This window comes from Panulirus ornatus, chromosome 66, assembly GCF_036320965.1.
Source record: "Panulirus ornatus isolate Po-2019 chromosome 66, ASM3632096v1, whole genome shotgun sequence".
Classification (NCBI taxonomy): Eukaryota; Metazoa; Arthropoda; class Malacostraca; order Decapoda; family Palinuridae; genus Panulirus; species Panulirus ornatus.
This window is the reverse complement of record NC_092289.1, coordinates 18,160,040-18,174,647: the sequence shown is the minus strand read 5'-3', so window position 1 is coordinate 18,174,647 and position 14,608 is coordinate 18,160,040. Positions and strand designations below refer to the sequence as shown.

The 14,608-nt window shown below is 50.1% G+C and overlaps 1 protein-coding gene across 20 annotated transcripts in view; it reads right to left on the bottom strand.

The window, feature by feature from the left end:
- The window catches only part of pyd (zonula occludens-like protein polychaetoid), a 430,922-nt gene that overhangs the window by 286,046 nt on the left and 130,268 nt on the right, over positions 1 to 14,608 (bottom strand). Inside the window, exon 1 of one of the 20 annotated variants that reach the window (XM_071658236.1) lies at positions 8,710 to 8,846. The exons of 16 other annotated variants lie outside the window; for them this stretch is intronic. The gene's annotated coding sequence lies outside the window, so the exon portion shown is untranslated. Of the gene's footprint in view, positions 1 to 8,620; positions 8,847 to 14,608 lie in introns of those variants that run through there. 3 more of the 20 variants (XM_071658235.1, XM_071658239.1, XM_071658237.1) reach the window with 3 other exon arrangements.

Here is a 14,608-nt window from a genome sequence, read left to right as displayed (position 1 = left end):
GGTGTCCCCCCTACCCCTCCTCCTTCACCACGTCCCTGTTAACCGTGCCTACTCAACAAGTCCCCCGTCAGGCGCCCCCTCTTCAACACGTCCCTCACCGTCGCCCCTGTTCAATATGTCTCTCCCCCCCCCCACCCGTCACCCCTTCAGCCGCCCCTCTTCAAAACGTCCCTCTCGGCCGTACCTGCTCAACAAGTCCTGCTCAGCAGCCCCAGTTCAACTCGGCCACTCGGCCTATACCAAGACTCTACACAGGTCGTGACCCATAAGCACTTTAAGAACCCCACTTCTCACAATACACGAAGAGGAAAAAAAAAAAAAAATCCCTTCAAAAGAAAAAGAAAAAAAAATATCATGTCCGAAGCTTGATGTGTTTTGGGTGATGGTTGCTGGCACACAAGGATTACCGCCCTGCTGGTCTTCCCTCCACCACAGTTCAGTGGTCTTCACACGGGCCAGGCTGGAGGGGGATGGGGAGGCTTAAAGGTAGTGGAAGGGTTTGTGGAGATGGTTCAAATGGGTGATGGTTAGGGAGAGAGACCCTGTTGTGGTAAGGGGGATGGGGTAGTGACAGGAGTGAGTAAGACTGGTGGGTGAGAGGTGATGAATCTGGATGGGTGCAAGTGAGTAGGCGAGCTTGGAAAGGTGAGTGAGGAACGAGTAGGTGTTTAGTGTATCGAGTGGGACTGACGAGATGAGCGCCTCCCTCCATCACCCTGCTCCTAGCTTTCATCTGGCGGCAAGGGAAGGCCTCACAACATGGATAAGCCACTGAGCACGTGCCTGATAGCGTCCACTGGGTCCCCAACCCCCCTTAGCGACCAATGAATACAGGAGTGAGTCCTCTCATGTCCACATTGCTACGTGAGGATGCAGTCCTGCTGCATCATACAGTGCTATAAAATGAAGAGCTTCCTCCCCAACTCCTTGATATTTGCATAACCAACTCTACAAATGACGATATAATAATAATAATAATAATAATAATAATAATAATAATAATAATAATAATAATAATAACAATAATAATAATAATAATAATAATAATAATAATAATAATAATAATAATAAATACCACTACTTCTACTACTACTACTACTACTACTACTACTACTACTATTACTACTACTACTACTACTACTACTACTACTACTACTACTAACTACTACCAATAATAATGATAATAATAATAACAAATCCATTGTTACCCAGAGAGTAGCAAAGTCATCGCAATGGACGATCCCTGACCATCCAAACCCCCTTCTGCACATCTTCCTCTTGGAACCCTTCCATGCTGAGCCCCCCCCATCTACGTCCCGCTTTTATCATGGCGCCGGATAAGTGGTCTCTCACCACATTTACTCGCCCGAGCTTATCTTTTCTCCCTCCTCCACCGGAACGATGAGGGAGCCCAAACTTCTCCAGGATCAGTCTCCTCTTCAGCCTCACACACAGAGAGAGAGGAAGAAATCACCAACATCTTCTCCAACTTTACCGTTGGGGGGGAGAATACAGTGGAGGTAGGAATCACCAACATCTTCTACAACTTTATGGTTGAGGGAGAAAACGGTAGGTGATAATAACTAACACGGTAGGTAGAAATCACCAACATCTCCTCCAACTTTCCCGTAGATAATCTACTTCAGTCTACCTCTTCCCCTTTGCTTTCGTTCGACAAGATGCTCAAGGTTCGCTCTCATGGTCTACAGAGGTGTGGTTTGCACCTGGCTCTACGGGGAGACGACCAACGGCAGCAGTTTACCTACTGGTTTACACCAGAGTTTACGTGAGAGGGATTTTTACCCGTGAGTATACCCCGAGAGCTGGAGTCTACTCGAGTTTATCTGAAAGTTTCCAGTTTACCCCCACGAGTCTAATTGAGGCGCAGTTCACCAAAGTTAACCAGAGTTGCAGTTTACCCGATAGTTTACACATGGCCATCACGCTACTCAAAACTCCAGGGGATTAAACTGAACACCTAGGTTAGGTGTGGGTCGAATGCCTCGCCTACGATTCGTATGTGTGGGTAATTACTATGCATGTATTATAATCAATGGTGTCTCGCCTCTTAAACTTGTATACAAACAATTTCCCATCATATATATATACATATATATATATATATATATATATATATATATATATATATATATATATATATATATATATATATATATCACGATCGATTGGGGTTCATTTCCCCATAATTCTAAGACCAGGCTGGGGCAACGTGATCACTTCTGAGGCAGTCGCCAATTCTTCTCGAAATTCTTTCACAAACAAAAAGTATCCCTAATCAACTACCTTCAAAGGGTAAACTCTCGTAATACCTGAAATTTATTCTGAAGTTCAAAAGGCGCAAGTTCGGCGGCGGCAGCGTAGTATCGCACATCAGGGGTGGGTGTTGAGAGGAGGGGGTAAGGGTGGTGGTTGGAAAAAAAAATATGTATATATATGAACGTGTGAGGAGGAGAAGTTCTATATCTAGGTCAATCTTTCCTCTCTCTCTCTCTCTCTCTCTCTCTCTCTCTCTCTCTCTCTCTCTCTCTCTCTCTCTCTCTCTCTCTCTCTCTCCCTCGGTGTTGAACAAAGGGCAGTTCGAGCACACTGCACGAGTGCGTTCACATCCTGAGGCCCTCGGGGCGTTGGAGCAGCAGCAGGAGCCTGAGCTGAACAACACACACACACACACACACACACACACACACATATATATATATATATATATATATATATATATATATATATATATATATATATATATATATTTCAAGAGGTTACGGACGGTGGCGCGCGTCTTAGCTACGTCTCTTCCTTGTACGTCTCTTCCTTGTATATCAAGTGACTGTCCGACGTCGTCTTCTATCTCATTCTTGTCTCTCTCTCTCTCTCCCCTGACGTACGAATGAGAGCTAAAGTGTGACGTCACACGCTGACGTACGAATGAAAGACACGGTGTGACGTCACACGTGCGAACATGATGACCGTAGATACATCAGGCATGAGAGGCGCTCTGGTCGAACCCACCGTCGCCCAGGCCGTCACCACCACTTCGATCCCCCCTGACCACCAACAAACTCATCACCTCATAAACAAAACAAAACAACAACAACAAAAAAAAGGAGACTAATTTCAACAACTTAATTAAACGTCCTAGAGACAGGGAAAAAAAAAACGAGTGCATCACTGTTTATTCCATGTTTATGAAATAACGCACACAACAAAAAAGTCACTGCTAATAGCCAACGCTGTAAAACACGGCGGTCATAAAGCGATTCACTTGTCACGTGAGCCGGACGTAAATGACATTAGAACAAAAGGCGTCCAGTCATGAAGAAACAATTTCCCCGCCGCTGTACCCCGGAGGGGCCTGGGTTCGCTCTATGTCTCTGATGTCTGGCTACGTTATACCACAGTGTCCCCCTTCCTCTTTCCCGGGGGAGGATCAGCACCGGCCTAGCTGTTGTTGCTGCTGCTGCTGCTTCCCACAGATGATGTGTGGAGACTAGTCAGACGAGGATTGACCGTTATGATACACCACAGTGAGAGTCCCCCTTCTCTTTCCCGGGGGAGGATCAGCACCGGCCTAGCTGCTGCTGCTGCTTCCCACAGGTGATGTGTGGAGACTAGTCACACGAGGATTGACCGTTACGATACCTATTCCTTCCCTCGAACAATGAGGTTGTGATATTCTCTTGCTCCTCTCGTCTTTCCTTCGTCCTACAACCTTTCCACCTTTATTCGTCGGGTCTGCAAACCCTTTAAGGAGCTATAACTGATTTCTTTCTTTTCCTCGTACTTTATTTTTGCCTTTCATTCGGGTTCGCCGTGATTCAGGCGTGTTTCTGGCAGTCCAATGTCGGTAAGACACACACACACACATACACACACACACACACACACACACACACACACACACACACACACACACACATGAAATAAAACAAATGAACACTATTTCTACTAACACGAAAATAAATCATTCACAATATCTTTTTACGTCTCGCTGACACATGACAACCAAAACCTTGAAACTTGTTCCCTCATCCCTCCTCTCCCCTCCTACATAACCCTCTCTCCCCTTGCCTTATTCCCTTTCCCGTTCGCCCACCCCTCTCTGCACCTCGTCCCCCTTCTCCCTCTACCATACCCCTTTCCCCTTTCTATCATCTTCCCCCCCCCCTCCCCTCCCTCTCTCTTTTCTACCCCTCTATCCCTGTCATACCTCATGTCCCCTGTCTTTCCTCCCCCTCTATCCTGTCTCTCTCTCTCTCTCCCCATCTTCTGCCCCCCGTCCCCATTACCCTCACACACCCTGCCGGGCACCAAGTCCACACTAACTCCCCCTTCTTCCTACACAACATCACACAAAGGTTCCAGGCAGGAGCAGAGGAGTCTAACAGAGAGGCCAGGCTTTGAATGAGGAAAAAAAGAAGTCGGAATGAAAGAAAGGGACCCGGGGAGTTGCGAAGGCAGGAAGGAGATAAATGAACCACACAAGATTATTCCACGGAACACTTGAGTACCCCCCGCTCCGCAGTGCACCATTGTCTCCAGCAGTGAAAAAATAAAATGGCTGGAACTATTGTCCAGAAAAAAAAAATATATGAACAAAAAAGAAATCTGTATTAATCTCCATGGCCGAAGGAGGATTTTCTTTTTTTCTTTCTTCATGAGCCAGGTTAAAGTTCCAGGTTAAGAAAATAATCATGCGTGGCCATTAACTTTGGGTAAGATTCAAAGCTTGAGTTTACGGGGTCTTATGTCACTTCTGCGTACAGTAACACCTGGTATCCGATTCTGAGCTGCCAAGTTATCACAACCAGGATCATGTTGTACGTTATAGAGCGTGACTCCAGATGGACGGAAGCGATGGACGAAGCGATCCATCCTCCCCAAGTGTCTCCTACGGAACACAGGTGTCACAAAAAAAAAAAAACCACAGGTGCAGTCGCGTACGAGCCACAGCGTAGAACCTGGCCCTCTGAATACAATTGCACATCCACGGTCACCGCAACCCATCCTACTTCTGTATACAATTCTGCCACCTTGTTCCTACATCTGCATGTCTTCCGTTTTTCTTAAATGTGTTCCTACCTTTACCACACTAATTTCTTAGGGCATATAAATCACATATGGTAATGCTTGGTAGAGACTTCAAGCGCGCGAGGCATCAGACACAGGTTTTGTGTCGAGACGAGACTCTTCGTCTCAATCTAAAATGCCTCACCTAGAGTCGCCACTCGAAAAAAAAAATACATATGCGTCTCAGATCCGATAAAAAGCCTACACCACCAAGTGCCAAATGCTCTTGATTTACGCCTGAAGCAAGGCAAGAGAGCGAGACCGCTCGGGTGTTGAGTTACATGGTCCCGAGGCCAAAAAGGAAAGAGAAGATATACGTCCCTCTTTTTTTTTTTTTTTTTATATATATAGATGGGTCTGTCTTGCCTTCCTCTTGGGTCCATGGCCGGGTGGATGTGCCAGTACCTGGTGATCGAGGATATGAGAACTGCCCGAGGCTTGTCCTACGACCTCTCTTGCGATTGTGGGACTTTACGATAGGATTAGGACCAAGGACGTGCAACTGAGCAAGCACTATGTAGGGAGTACCACCTCCCTCTCATGATGAAGTCTCTCAACCCCTCCCTCTCCATGAATTATGCTCCCTCCCCTCCCTACTCTCTCTCTCTCTCTCTCTCTCTCTCTCTCTCTCTCTCTCTCTCTCTCTCTCTCTCTCCGTCCCGTCCTACTTCTTCCATTCCATCATCTATCCCCCACCTATTCCTGGGACACTCTTCTCCCTTTCTTCCCTGCCATCCCAAACCTTCTTTAACCCCACCCCCCTTTTGTCTCCTATTGTCCCAGGTCTATCCATGCCTCTCTGGAGGACGGGCAGGCCCGCCATGTCTCCTCCGTCATCGGGCCTTTGAGAGACGCAGCCGGGGAGGAGGTGGAGGAGGAAAAGGAGGAGGAGGAGGTGGAGGAGGAAGAGCAGCAGCAGCAGCAGCAGCAGCAGCGAGGGCCCACCATTGATCTCCCCAGCCAGTGGAAGTCCTTCGCGTCCCCATCCTCTCAACAGCTACTAGAACTTCCCTCCTCACGCTGCCTCCTGGTGAAGGAGGAGGCGGCCCTGGCGCCCCATCCCCCCTCCCAATCCTCCTGCAGCGTCCTCCTCGGCACATCCTCTCTCCACCAGCTACGAGAGAACCTCCCCCTGGACCATACATCCTAAACCCTACCACGCAAGACGTTGTTCCATCTCTTGGTTTTCTCAGAGCACCCCTCACGGCCCGTCCGTCCGTCTACCACACCCCTCAAAAAAAAAAAAGAAAAAAAAAAGGCCTATCCATCGCTCTGCCCAAGACAAGCCTGCCAGTGAAACGAGGTCGTAACCTAAGTCCCTTAACAGGGCGACGACCTAGCCCGCCCCAAGTACCTCTCCCTCAGATTGCCCACGGCTGTGTTGCCCGTCAGGCAGGCGTGTATCCCGCGTCCTAATTAACAACTCCGCCAATACGACATCACAGGACATCAGCAGCAGCAGGACGAGCAGCAACCCAAGAGCCTGGAGTGATCGCCTGGGGCTCCTGGCATCTCGAAAATATTCCCATTCCGATTAAAAATGATAATGACTGGTGGTCCGTCAACTGACGTGGGTGTGTGTGTGTGTGTGTGTGTGTGTGTGTGTGTGTGTGTGTGTGTGTGTGTGTGTGTGTCCCCGACTGTGATTTCGGGTGCTCGGCAAATTTCTGAACCCTTGAGCAATCAGGGTGTACACGAGCCCCCTTGAGAACGACGGTGCGACGACTGGATGTGACGACCATCGCGGCCAAGGGGAAGGGACAGTACCAGACGTCTCGCTTCACATATTCATTATCCTAACCATCACCAAGACCCTCCTGTAACACGTCACTAGATTACGTAACGCATGGAAAGAGACTCCCTCCCGTAACCCGTCACCAACGTACGTAACAACTGGCAGAAGTGTAGGGCTCCCGTAACCCGTCACCAACGTACGTAACAACTGGCAGAAGTGTCGGGCTCCCGTAACCCGTCACCAACGTACGTAACAACTAGCTGGAGTCTACCATCTGTAACCCGTCACCGGGTATGCAGCAGCAGCAGCAGCAGTGGCGATGGTCTGGTAGAGCGCCAGCAAAAGAGAGAGAGAGAGAGAGAGAGAGAGAGAGAGAGAGAGAGAGAGAGAGAGAGAGAGAGAGAGAGAGAGAGAGAGAGAGAGAGAGAGAGAGAGAAACATGTGAAACATTCCTCTGACCCGCCACTCGTCTAACATCACACGGAAGTGAGTTTTAAAAATACCCCCCCCACACACACCCCAGACCCTAAAGACAACAAAAACAAAGGTTAATTCTCCTGTGTAAATAAAGTGTGTCCGCCCTCTGTGTTGACTCAAGCGGGAGGAACACGTATGTATCTGCGGCAGGTGCACCACCACCACCAGCAGGAGTCGTGACCTGTGCCTACGAAAGCCAGCAAGATGGCTATTCCATCAACAAATGGCGTGGGGCTCCTGGGGGCGGGCTGCCCTCCACAAGGGCCCTGGTGCCTCTGAAAAACACCCTACAGTTCCACTATACATTTGAGGGGTCGCACGTTCTGTCATCTTCACTATAGTGATGGTCGTGTTCAACCCCCTACACTACACTGTTGTCTCCCACCCCCTCGCGCGACACTATCATCACTATCAGTCACCATCGCCACGCCTCCACCACCATCACCATCCTGACGTCAGTCACCATCATCTGGTTCGTCCTTCAGTTCGGTTACCGGTGGTCGAACACTGTGGTTCCAGGGGCGCTACGTCGTTGGGCGATGCGTGTGTGGTTAGGGGGGAGGCGGGGCGGGGGCTCCGTCTGCAGCAGTAGGAATCCTCTCTCTCTCTCACTCTCTCTCATCGCCACCACCATCTCTCTCTCTCTCTCCCTCCAACACCGGGACCACCTCCTTCCTCGCCAACACTTGGTACGGGGCTGACACACCAGGTCTCGCCGACGCCACCGCCTCTGAGACCCCCCAGGGGGAGTATCTCTGCCTCCCCATAACCCCCAGTGAAAAAAAAAAAACAAACCCGCGGGAGTGTGTGGCCCCGGCGGTAGGCGGAGAGAAGGGGTTGGTGGTGGTGAGGTGATGTTGGTGGTGGTGGGGCTGGCGGGCTCGTTCCCTCCGTCACCAGTCCTACCGCACGAAGCCTCCCCAGGGAAGGGGAGTCCTGTCTCGTCCGGGGAACTCGCGAGGACGAGGAGGCTAGATCTTCACTACCGTCACTTCTCCATCTCGAGGCCTTGACGCACTAGCAGTACACACCTTCTGCAGCCTCTCTCACACACACTGAGACTTCGCAAAAAAACAAATATATATATATATATATATAGTCGTAAAATTATTCATAACTTGTATATTGTATCATTTTCTCTCTCTTTTTTTTTCTAGTGGAGTGAACTACGGAGTGTCGAGGAAGCACGGTGTCAGTAGTGCCAAGGTCGCGGGCGCCCTCCGCCACTACCTCCCTCCCTCGACACTCATCATCGGGCCCCCTACATCATCACGCCCCTCTAAGCAAGACACTCTTATGTATTCATCACACGGGATCACACACGGGGTGGGCGGCGCGGCGGCCTCTGCCCTCCCTATCTTGGGGAGGGGGAGAGGAGGAGGGACGCCGCGAAGAGCACTAATAGACCGCACCAGGGGGGGGAGGAGGAGGAGGAGGAGGAGGAGGAGGGAGAACCGAGTCTCCTGCCTCAGGGTTGTGCCACTACTGACGAAGGGCCAACCACCGCCCCACCACCTCCTGCTTCCCGCACTTCCGGCGACTGCGCCCTCACCGCCCGCACCGCCTGCCACCCACACGCACACACGCACGCACTCACACAAACGCACGCGCGCACGCACCCGGGCCGGCCCGCAGGCTGGACCGCTACACACACACACACACACACACACACACACACACACACACGTCCACAATGGCCCACTCTTACATCAGGACCCTTAAACTCCCCCGCCCCCCGCCCCAAAACCTTCCTTCCCACCTCCTCCTGGTCCGTCGCCAGTGTCAGGACAACCAAGGCAAACCCCCAGGCCAACCAGGAACGACCAGGGCATCCAGTATACCAAGGTCGACCAGGGCATCCATTATACCAAGGTCGACCAGGGCATCCAGTATACCAAGGTCGACCAGGGCATCCAGTATACCAAGGTCGACCAGGGCATCCAGGATACCAGGAACGACCAGGGCACCAAGGACGATCAGGGCATCCATGAAAACGACCAGGAACGACCAGGACATCCAGGATAACAAGGACGACCAGGGCGTCTAGGATACCAGGAACGACCAGAGCATCCAGGAAAACGACCTGGACACCCAGGATACCAAGGACGACCAGGGCGTCCAGGATACCAGGAACGACCAGAGCATCCAGGAAAACGACCAGGACACCCAGGATACCAAGGACGACCAGGGCGTCCAGGATACCAGGAACGACCAGAGCATCCAGGAAAACGACCAGGACACCCAGGATACCCAGGATACCAAGGACGACCAGGGCGTCTAGGATAGCAGGAACAACCAGAGCATCCAGGAAAACGACCAGGAACGACCAGAACACCCAGGATACCAAGGACGACCAGGGCATCCAGGATACCAGGGTCGACCAGGGCTCCTAGGATACCAATGAACGACCAGGACATCCTGGATTCCTAGGACACACACGGGACAACCACAGCATCCAGGTCGCCCAGGGCACCTAAGACGTCCCAAACAACCAGGTCAACCAGGATATGCGGGACATCCAGGACACACACCCACACATCTATCGTAAAACCGGTTGATCGGTCCATCCATCTATCCGGAACAAGACAGGTTTTCAGGAGAATTTCCCAGCGGACCTCCCCCGAGCCGAGGCGAGCGCGCGCGCGCGATAATTATTCTCTTTACCTCTTGCCAACATTTCGATCATTCCTCACTACCTGTGACTCACCTGTACTCACCTGTACTCACTACAGCCCTTGAGTGCGTCACTGCTGAGTACGTACACACACACACACACACACACACACACACACACACACACACACACACACTGCCACATCACACAACCCTCCCCACTGGTCTCAACACTACCAGTGGATTCGAACCCAGGGGGTCATGACTGCATTGCCGATGGATGACCTAAGCCCATTTATATATATACATATACATCTGGCGCGACAACTCCCACACACCTGGCACTACAACACCTGTCGGGGCACCTCTCTTACCCCGGGTCCAGTGGTCACTATTGGCCAGGGGAGAATCGGTGGGGGGGGGGGGGGGGGATGAGGGCTGCGAAGGCAATGGCGATCGAGACGCTCCATTCACGAGGCCGCTCATTCAAGCCTGCTGGTCTAGAGTACACGCTGAGGGAGGGACGGAAGGAGGGACAGGAGGAGGGGAGAGCTTATAAGGCACCTCCTGTACATCCTATCACTGAGGAGAATGGGAGGGGAGGAGAGCTAAGGGAGAGGGGAGAGAAGGGAGGGAGGGAGGAAGGAGGAGACATACACTCTTCCATCTGACAAAGCCACACAACACTCACCACATCCGGTGAGGTAAGGGAAGGAAGCACGGAGTTGTGACAGCATGTGCTCTCACAACCGCACATCACAACCCCACGCGCAGGGTCATCCTCGACCCCTTCCACGTCAACTACCACGGGGTGCGCAAACACACAAGGCCTGAGCCTCACATTCCTCCAAACATCACCTCGCCTTCGTCCAACAGCCTCCCCCGCCACGAGGCGATCCCTCGTCCCCATGTTGCAGTCCTACACCACCACCGCACCCGCAACGAGACCGACCACCCGGTGCTCCTGCACAGCGCTGCGAGAACAGCCCTAACCCAACCACTGCCGACGTCATCAACCATCAGTACACTGCCATCCTGGTGTTGGTGCAATACTATACCCCCCTCCCCACACACCCCTCTAAACCTCCTACCTCCCATTTTATAACCCCAGTGTCCATATTGTACGTACATCCTCTTTATATTAGCAAACTTTTGTCTGCAGTAATTGATAAACCGCTATCACTACTATCTGTAACTAGAATTATCATTATCATTTTTATTATCATTATTATCATTATAACTACTATTACTACTACTGTTATTATCATTATTATTCATTATTATCATTATTATCATTTCGGCACATACATACCCGTGCCCATGCACGACAAGGAATACACTTGCATATATACATATATATGCATCTACATAGGAACATAACCCTTATGCCATACGCATAACTGATCATGTTCACACACACACACACACACACACACACACACACACACACACACACAGAGGGTGGGTGTAATAAAGGCAGTTTGGGCAGAGGGTCGGGGCTGGTGGGCCGTAAGTTGCGTCAGCCTCCTGAATTAATGATGTCCTCTCTAAATGGGGGGGAGGAGAGGGGGCTTCCCCCTTCCCTTCCTCCACCACCACCACCATCCTCCCTCCAACACTCGACCACACACACCCCTAGTCAACAACAGCAACAACGCCTCCTTGCGCTCTCTCTCTCTCTCTCTCTCTCTCTCTCTCTCTCTCTCTCTCTCTCTCTCTCTCTCTCTCTCTCTCTCTCTCTCACCTCCATCTCTCTCTCCTCCTCCAACACCCTCAACCAACATCACCGTATTCCACAACAATGCCGACTTGCTCCTCCCAACACCAACACTCACCAACGACACCAGTGCCGCTTCCTCACTCCCTCCAACACCCTCACACTACACCAACACTCACCAATGACACCAGTGCCACTCACTGACTCCCTCCAACACCCTCACCAACACCCCATCCACATTACTGACTCCCTCCCACACCCTCACCAACACCCCATCCACATTACTGACTCCCTCGAACACCCTCAACCAACACCCCATCCACATTACTGACTCCCTCCAACACCCTCACCAACACCCCATCCACATTACTGACTCCCTCCAACACCCTCACCAACACCCCATCCACATTACTGACTCCCTCCAACACCCTAAAAAACCAAAAACACCCCAAAAAAAATCCAAAAAATTACAAAAAAAAAATCCCCCCAAAAAAACCCTAAAAACCCCAAAAAAACCCCCATCCACCCCCGGGAAATCGGGGGATAAAAGAAAAGAGACAGGACCTTTAAAGGGAAAAACCAAAGTTATCCCACGGGGGGGAAAATTTTCCCTTTAAACCCCCACCGAAACCCCCCACAACAGCCCCCCCTTTCCCCAGGGTCGGGGGGAAAAACTGTGATTTTTAGGGGGAGCCGTGAAAATGGGGTTGGGGGCCGGGGGAAAGAAGTTTCCGGGGGATGGGGAAACGGCGGGGGGTTTGGGAAAAAGGGGGGGGTCGCAGGGGGAAAGGAGAGAAAAAAAAGAAGACATTCGGCGCAGAAAGAGAGAAAAGAAAGAGAGAAAAGAAGAGGGGGAAGAGAGAGAGAGAGAGAAGAGGGGGGTGGGCGTAAAATAAAACCCCGAGGCCCCAAATGAACCCATACTGATGGCTGCTGTCCCAATTACCCCTCGCCCTCGCCGCGCCGCGCCGCGCCCCTGTTTGTGCCTCGGGGTACACGAGTTAGTCTCGTCTCCTCCACCCACAGCGTTCCTCCGTGGGGCGAACCAACACGGCCTGTAGGTGGGGGGGGGGGTTTTTGGGGGGGGGTAAAAACCCGCCCACAGGGCCCCCAACCCCCAACTACCGAAACAGTCGTCAGAAGTGTTCAAAAGTCAGTGTGCCATAAAATGATACGATCCATGCGCCACTATTCACCGCCAATCACCAATTACCATGACGATTCTACCACCACACACACCAACCACAATCACCAATTTTCCATGACGATTTCCCCCCACCAACCCCCCAACCCCCCAATCAAACCCAAAAACCCTGACGGACAACCCCACAAATTTTTCCCGTTGTTTATGGTGATGGGGGAACAAGGGGCTCCCCCCAGCTCAACCCATAATGATTTCTGGTTTGCTGTCGACCTCTTAAGCACGAAAGCTCCCCATAACTGGACCCATAATTGAAAGATAACTGGGTGAAAAATGGGCATAATTTAAGATAACTGGGTGATAACTGGACGATAATTGAACGAAACTGGGTGGGTAAATGGGCGATAATTTAACGATAACTGGCTGATAACTGGACGATAATTGAACGATAACTGGCTGATAACTGGACGATAGCCGGAAGTGAACGATAACTGGCTGATAACTGGACGATAATTGAACGATAACTGGCTGATAACTGGACGATAATTGAACGATAACTGGCTGATAACTGGACGATAATTGAACGATAACTGGCTGATAACTGGACGATAACTGGCTGATAACTGGACGATAATTGAACGATAACTGGCTGATAACTGGACGATAATTGAACGATAACTGGCTGATAACTGGACGATAATTGAACGATAACTGGCTGATAACTGGACGATAATTGAACGATAACTGGCTGATAACTGGACGATAATTGAACGATAACTGGCTGATAACTGGACGATAACTGGCTGATAACTGGACGATAATTGAACGATAACTGGCTGATAACTGGACGATAATTGAACGATAACTGGCTGATAACTGGACGATAATTGAACGATAACTGGCTGATAACTGGACGATAATTGAACGATAACTGGCTGATAACTGGACGATAATTGAACGATAACTGGCTGATAACTGGACGATAATTGAACGATAACTGGCTGATAACTGGACGATAATTGAACGATAACTGGCTGATAACTGGACGATAATTGAACGATAACTGGCTGATAACTGGACGATAATTGAACGATAACTGGCTGATAACTGGACGATAATTGAACGATAACTGGCTGATAACTGGACGATAATTGAACGATAACTGGCTGATAACTGGACGATAATTGAACGATAACTGGCTGATAACTGGACGATAATTGAACGATAACTGGCTGATAACTGGACGATAATTGAACGATAACTGGCTGATAACTGGACGATAATTGAACGATAACTGGCTGATAACTGGACGATAATTGAACGATAACTGGCTGATAACTGGACGATAATTGAACGATAACTGGCTGATAACTGGACGATAATTGAACGATAACTGGCTGATAACTGGACGATAATTGAACGATAACTGGCTGATAACTGGACGATAATTGAACGATAACTGGCTGATAACTGGACGATAATTGAACGATAACTGGCTGATAACTGGACGATAATTGAACGATAACTGGCTGATAACTGGACGATAATTGAACGATAACTGGCTGATAACTGGACGATAATTGAACGATAACTGGCTGATAACTGGACGATAATTGAACGATAACTGGCTGATAACTGGACGATAATTGAACGATAACTGGCTGATAACTGGACGATAATTGAACGATAACTGGCTGATAACTGGACGATAATTGAACGATAACTGGCTGATAACTGGACGATAATTGAACGATAACTGGCTGATAACTGGACGATAATTGAACGATAACTGGCTGATAACTGGACGATAATTGAACGATAACTGGCTGATAACTGGACG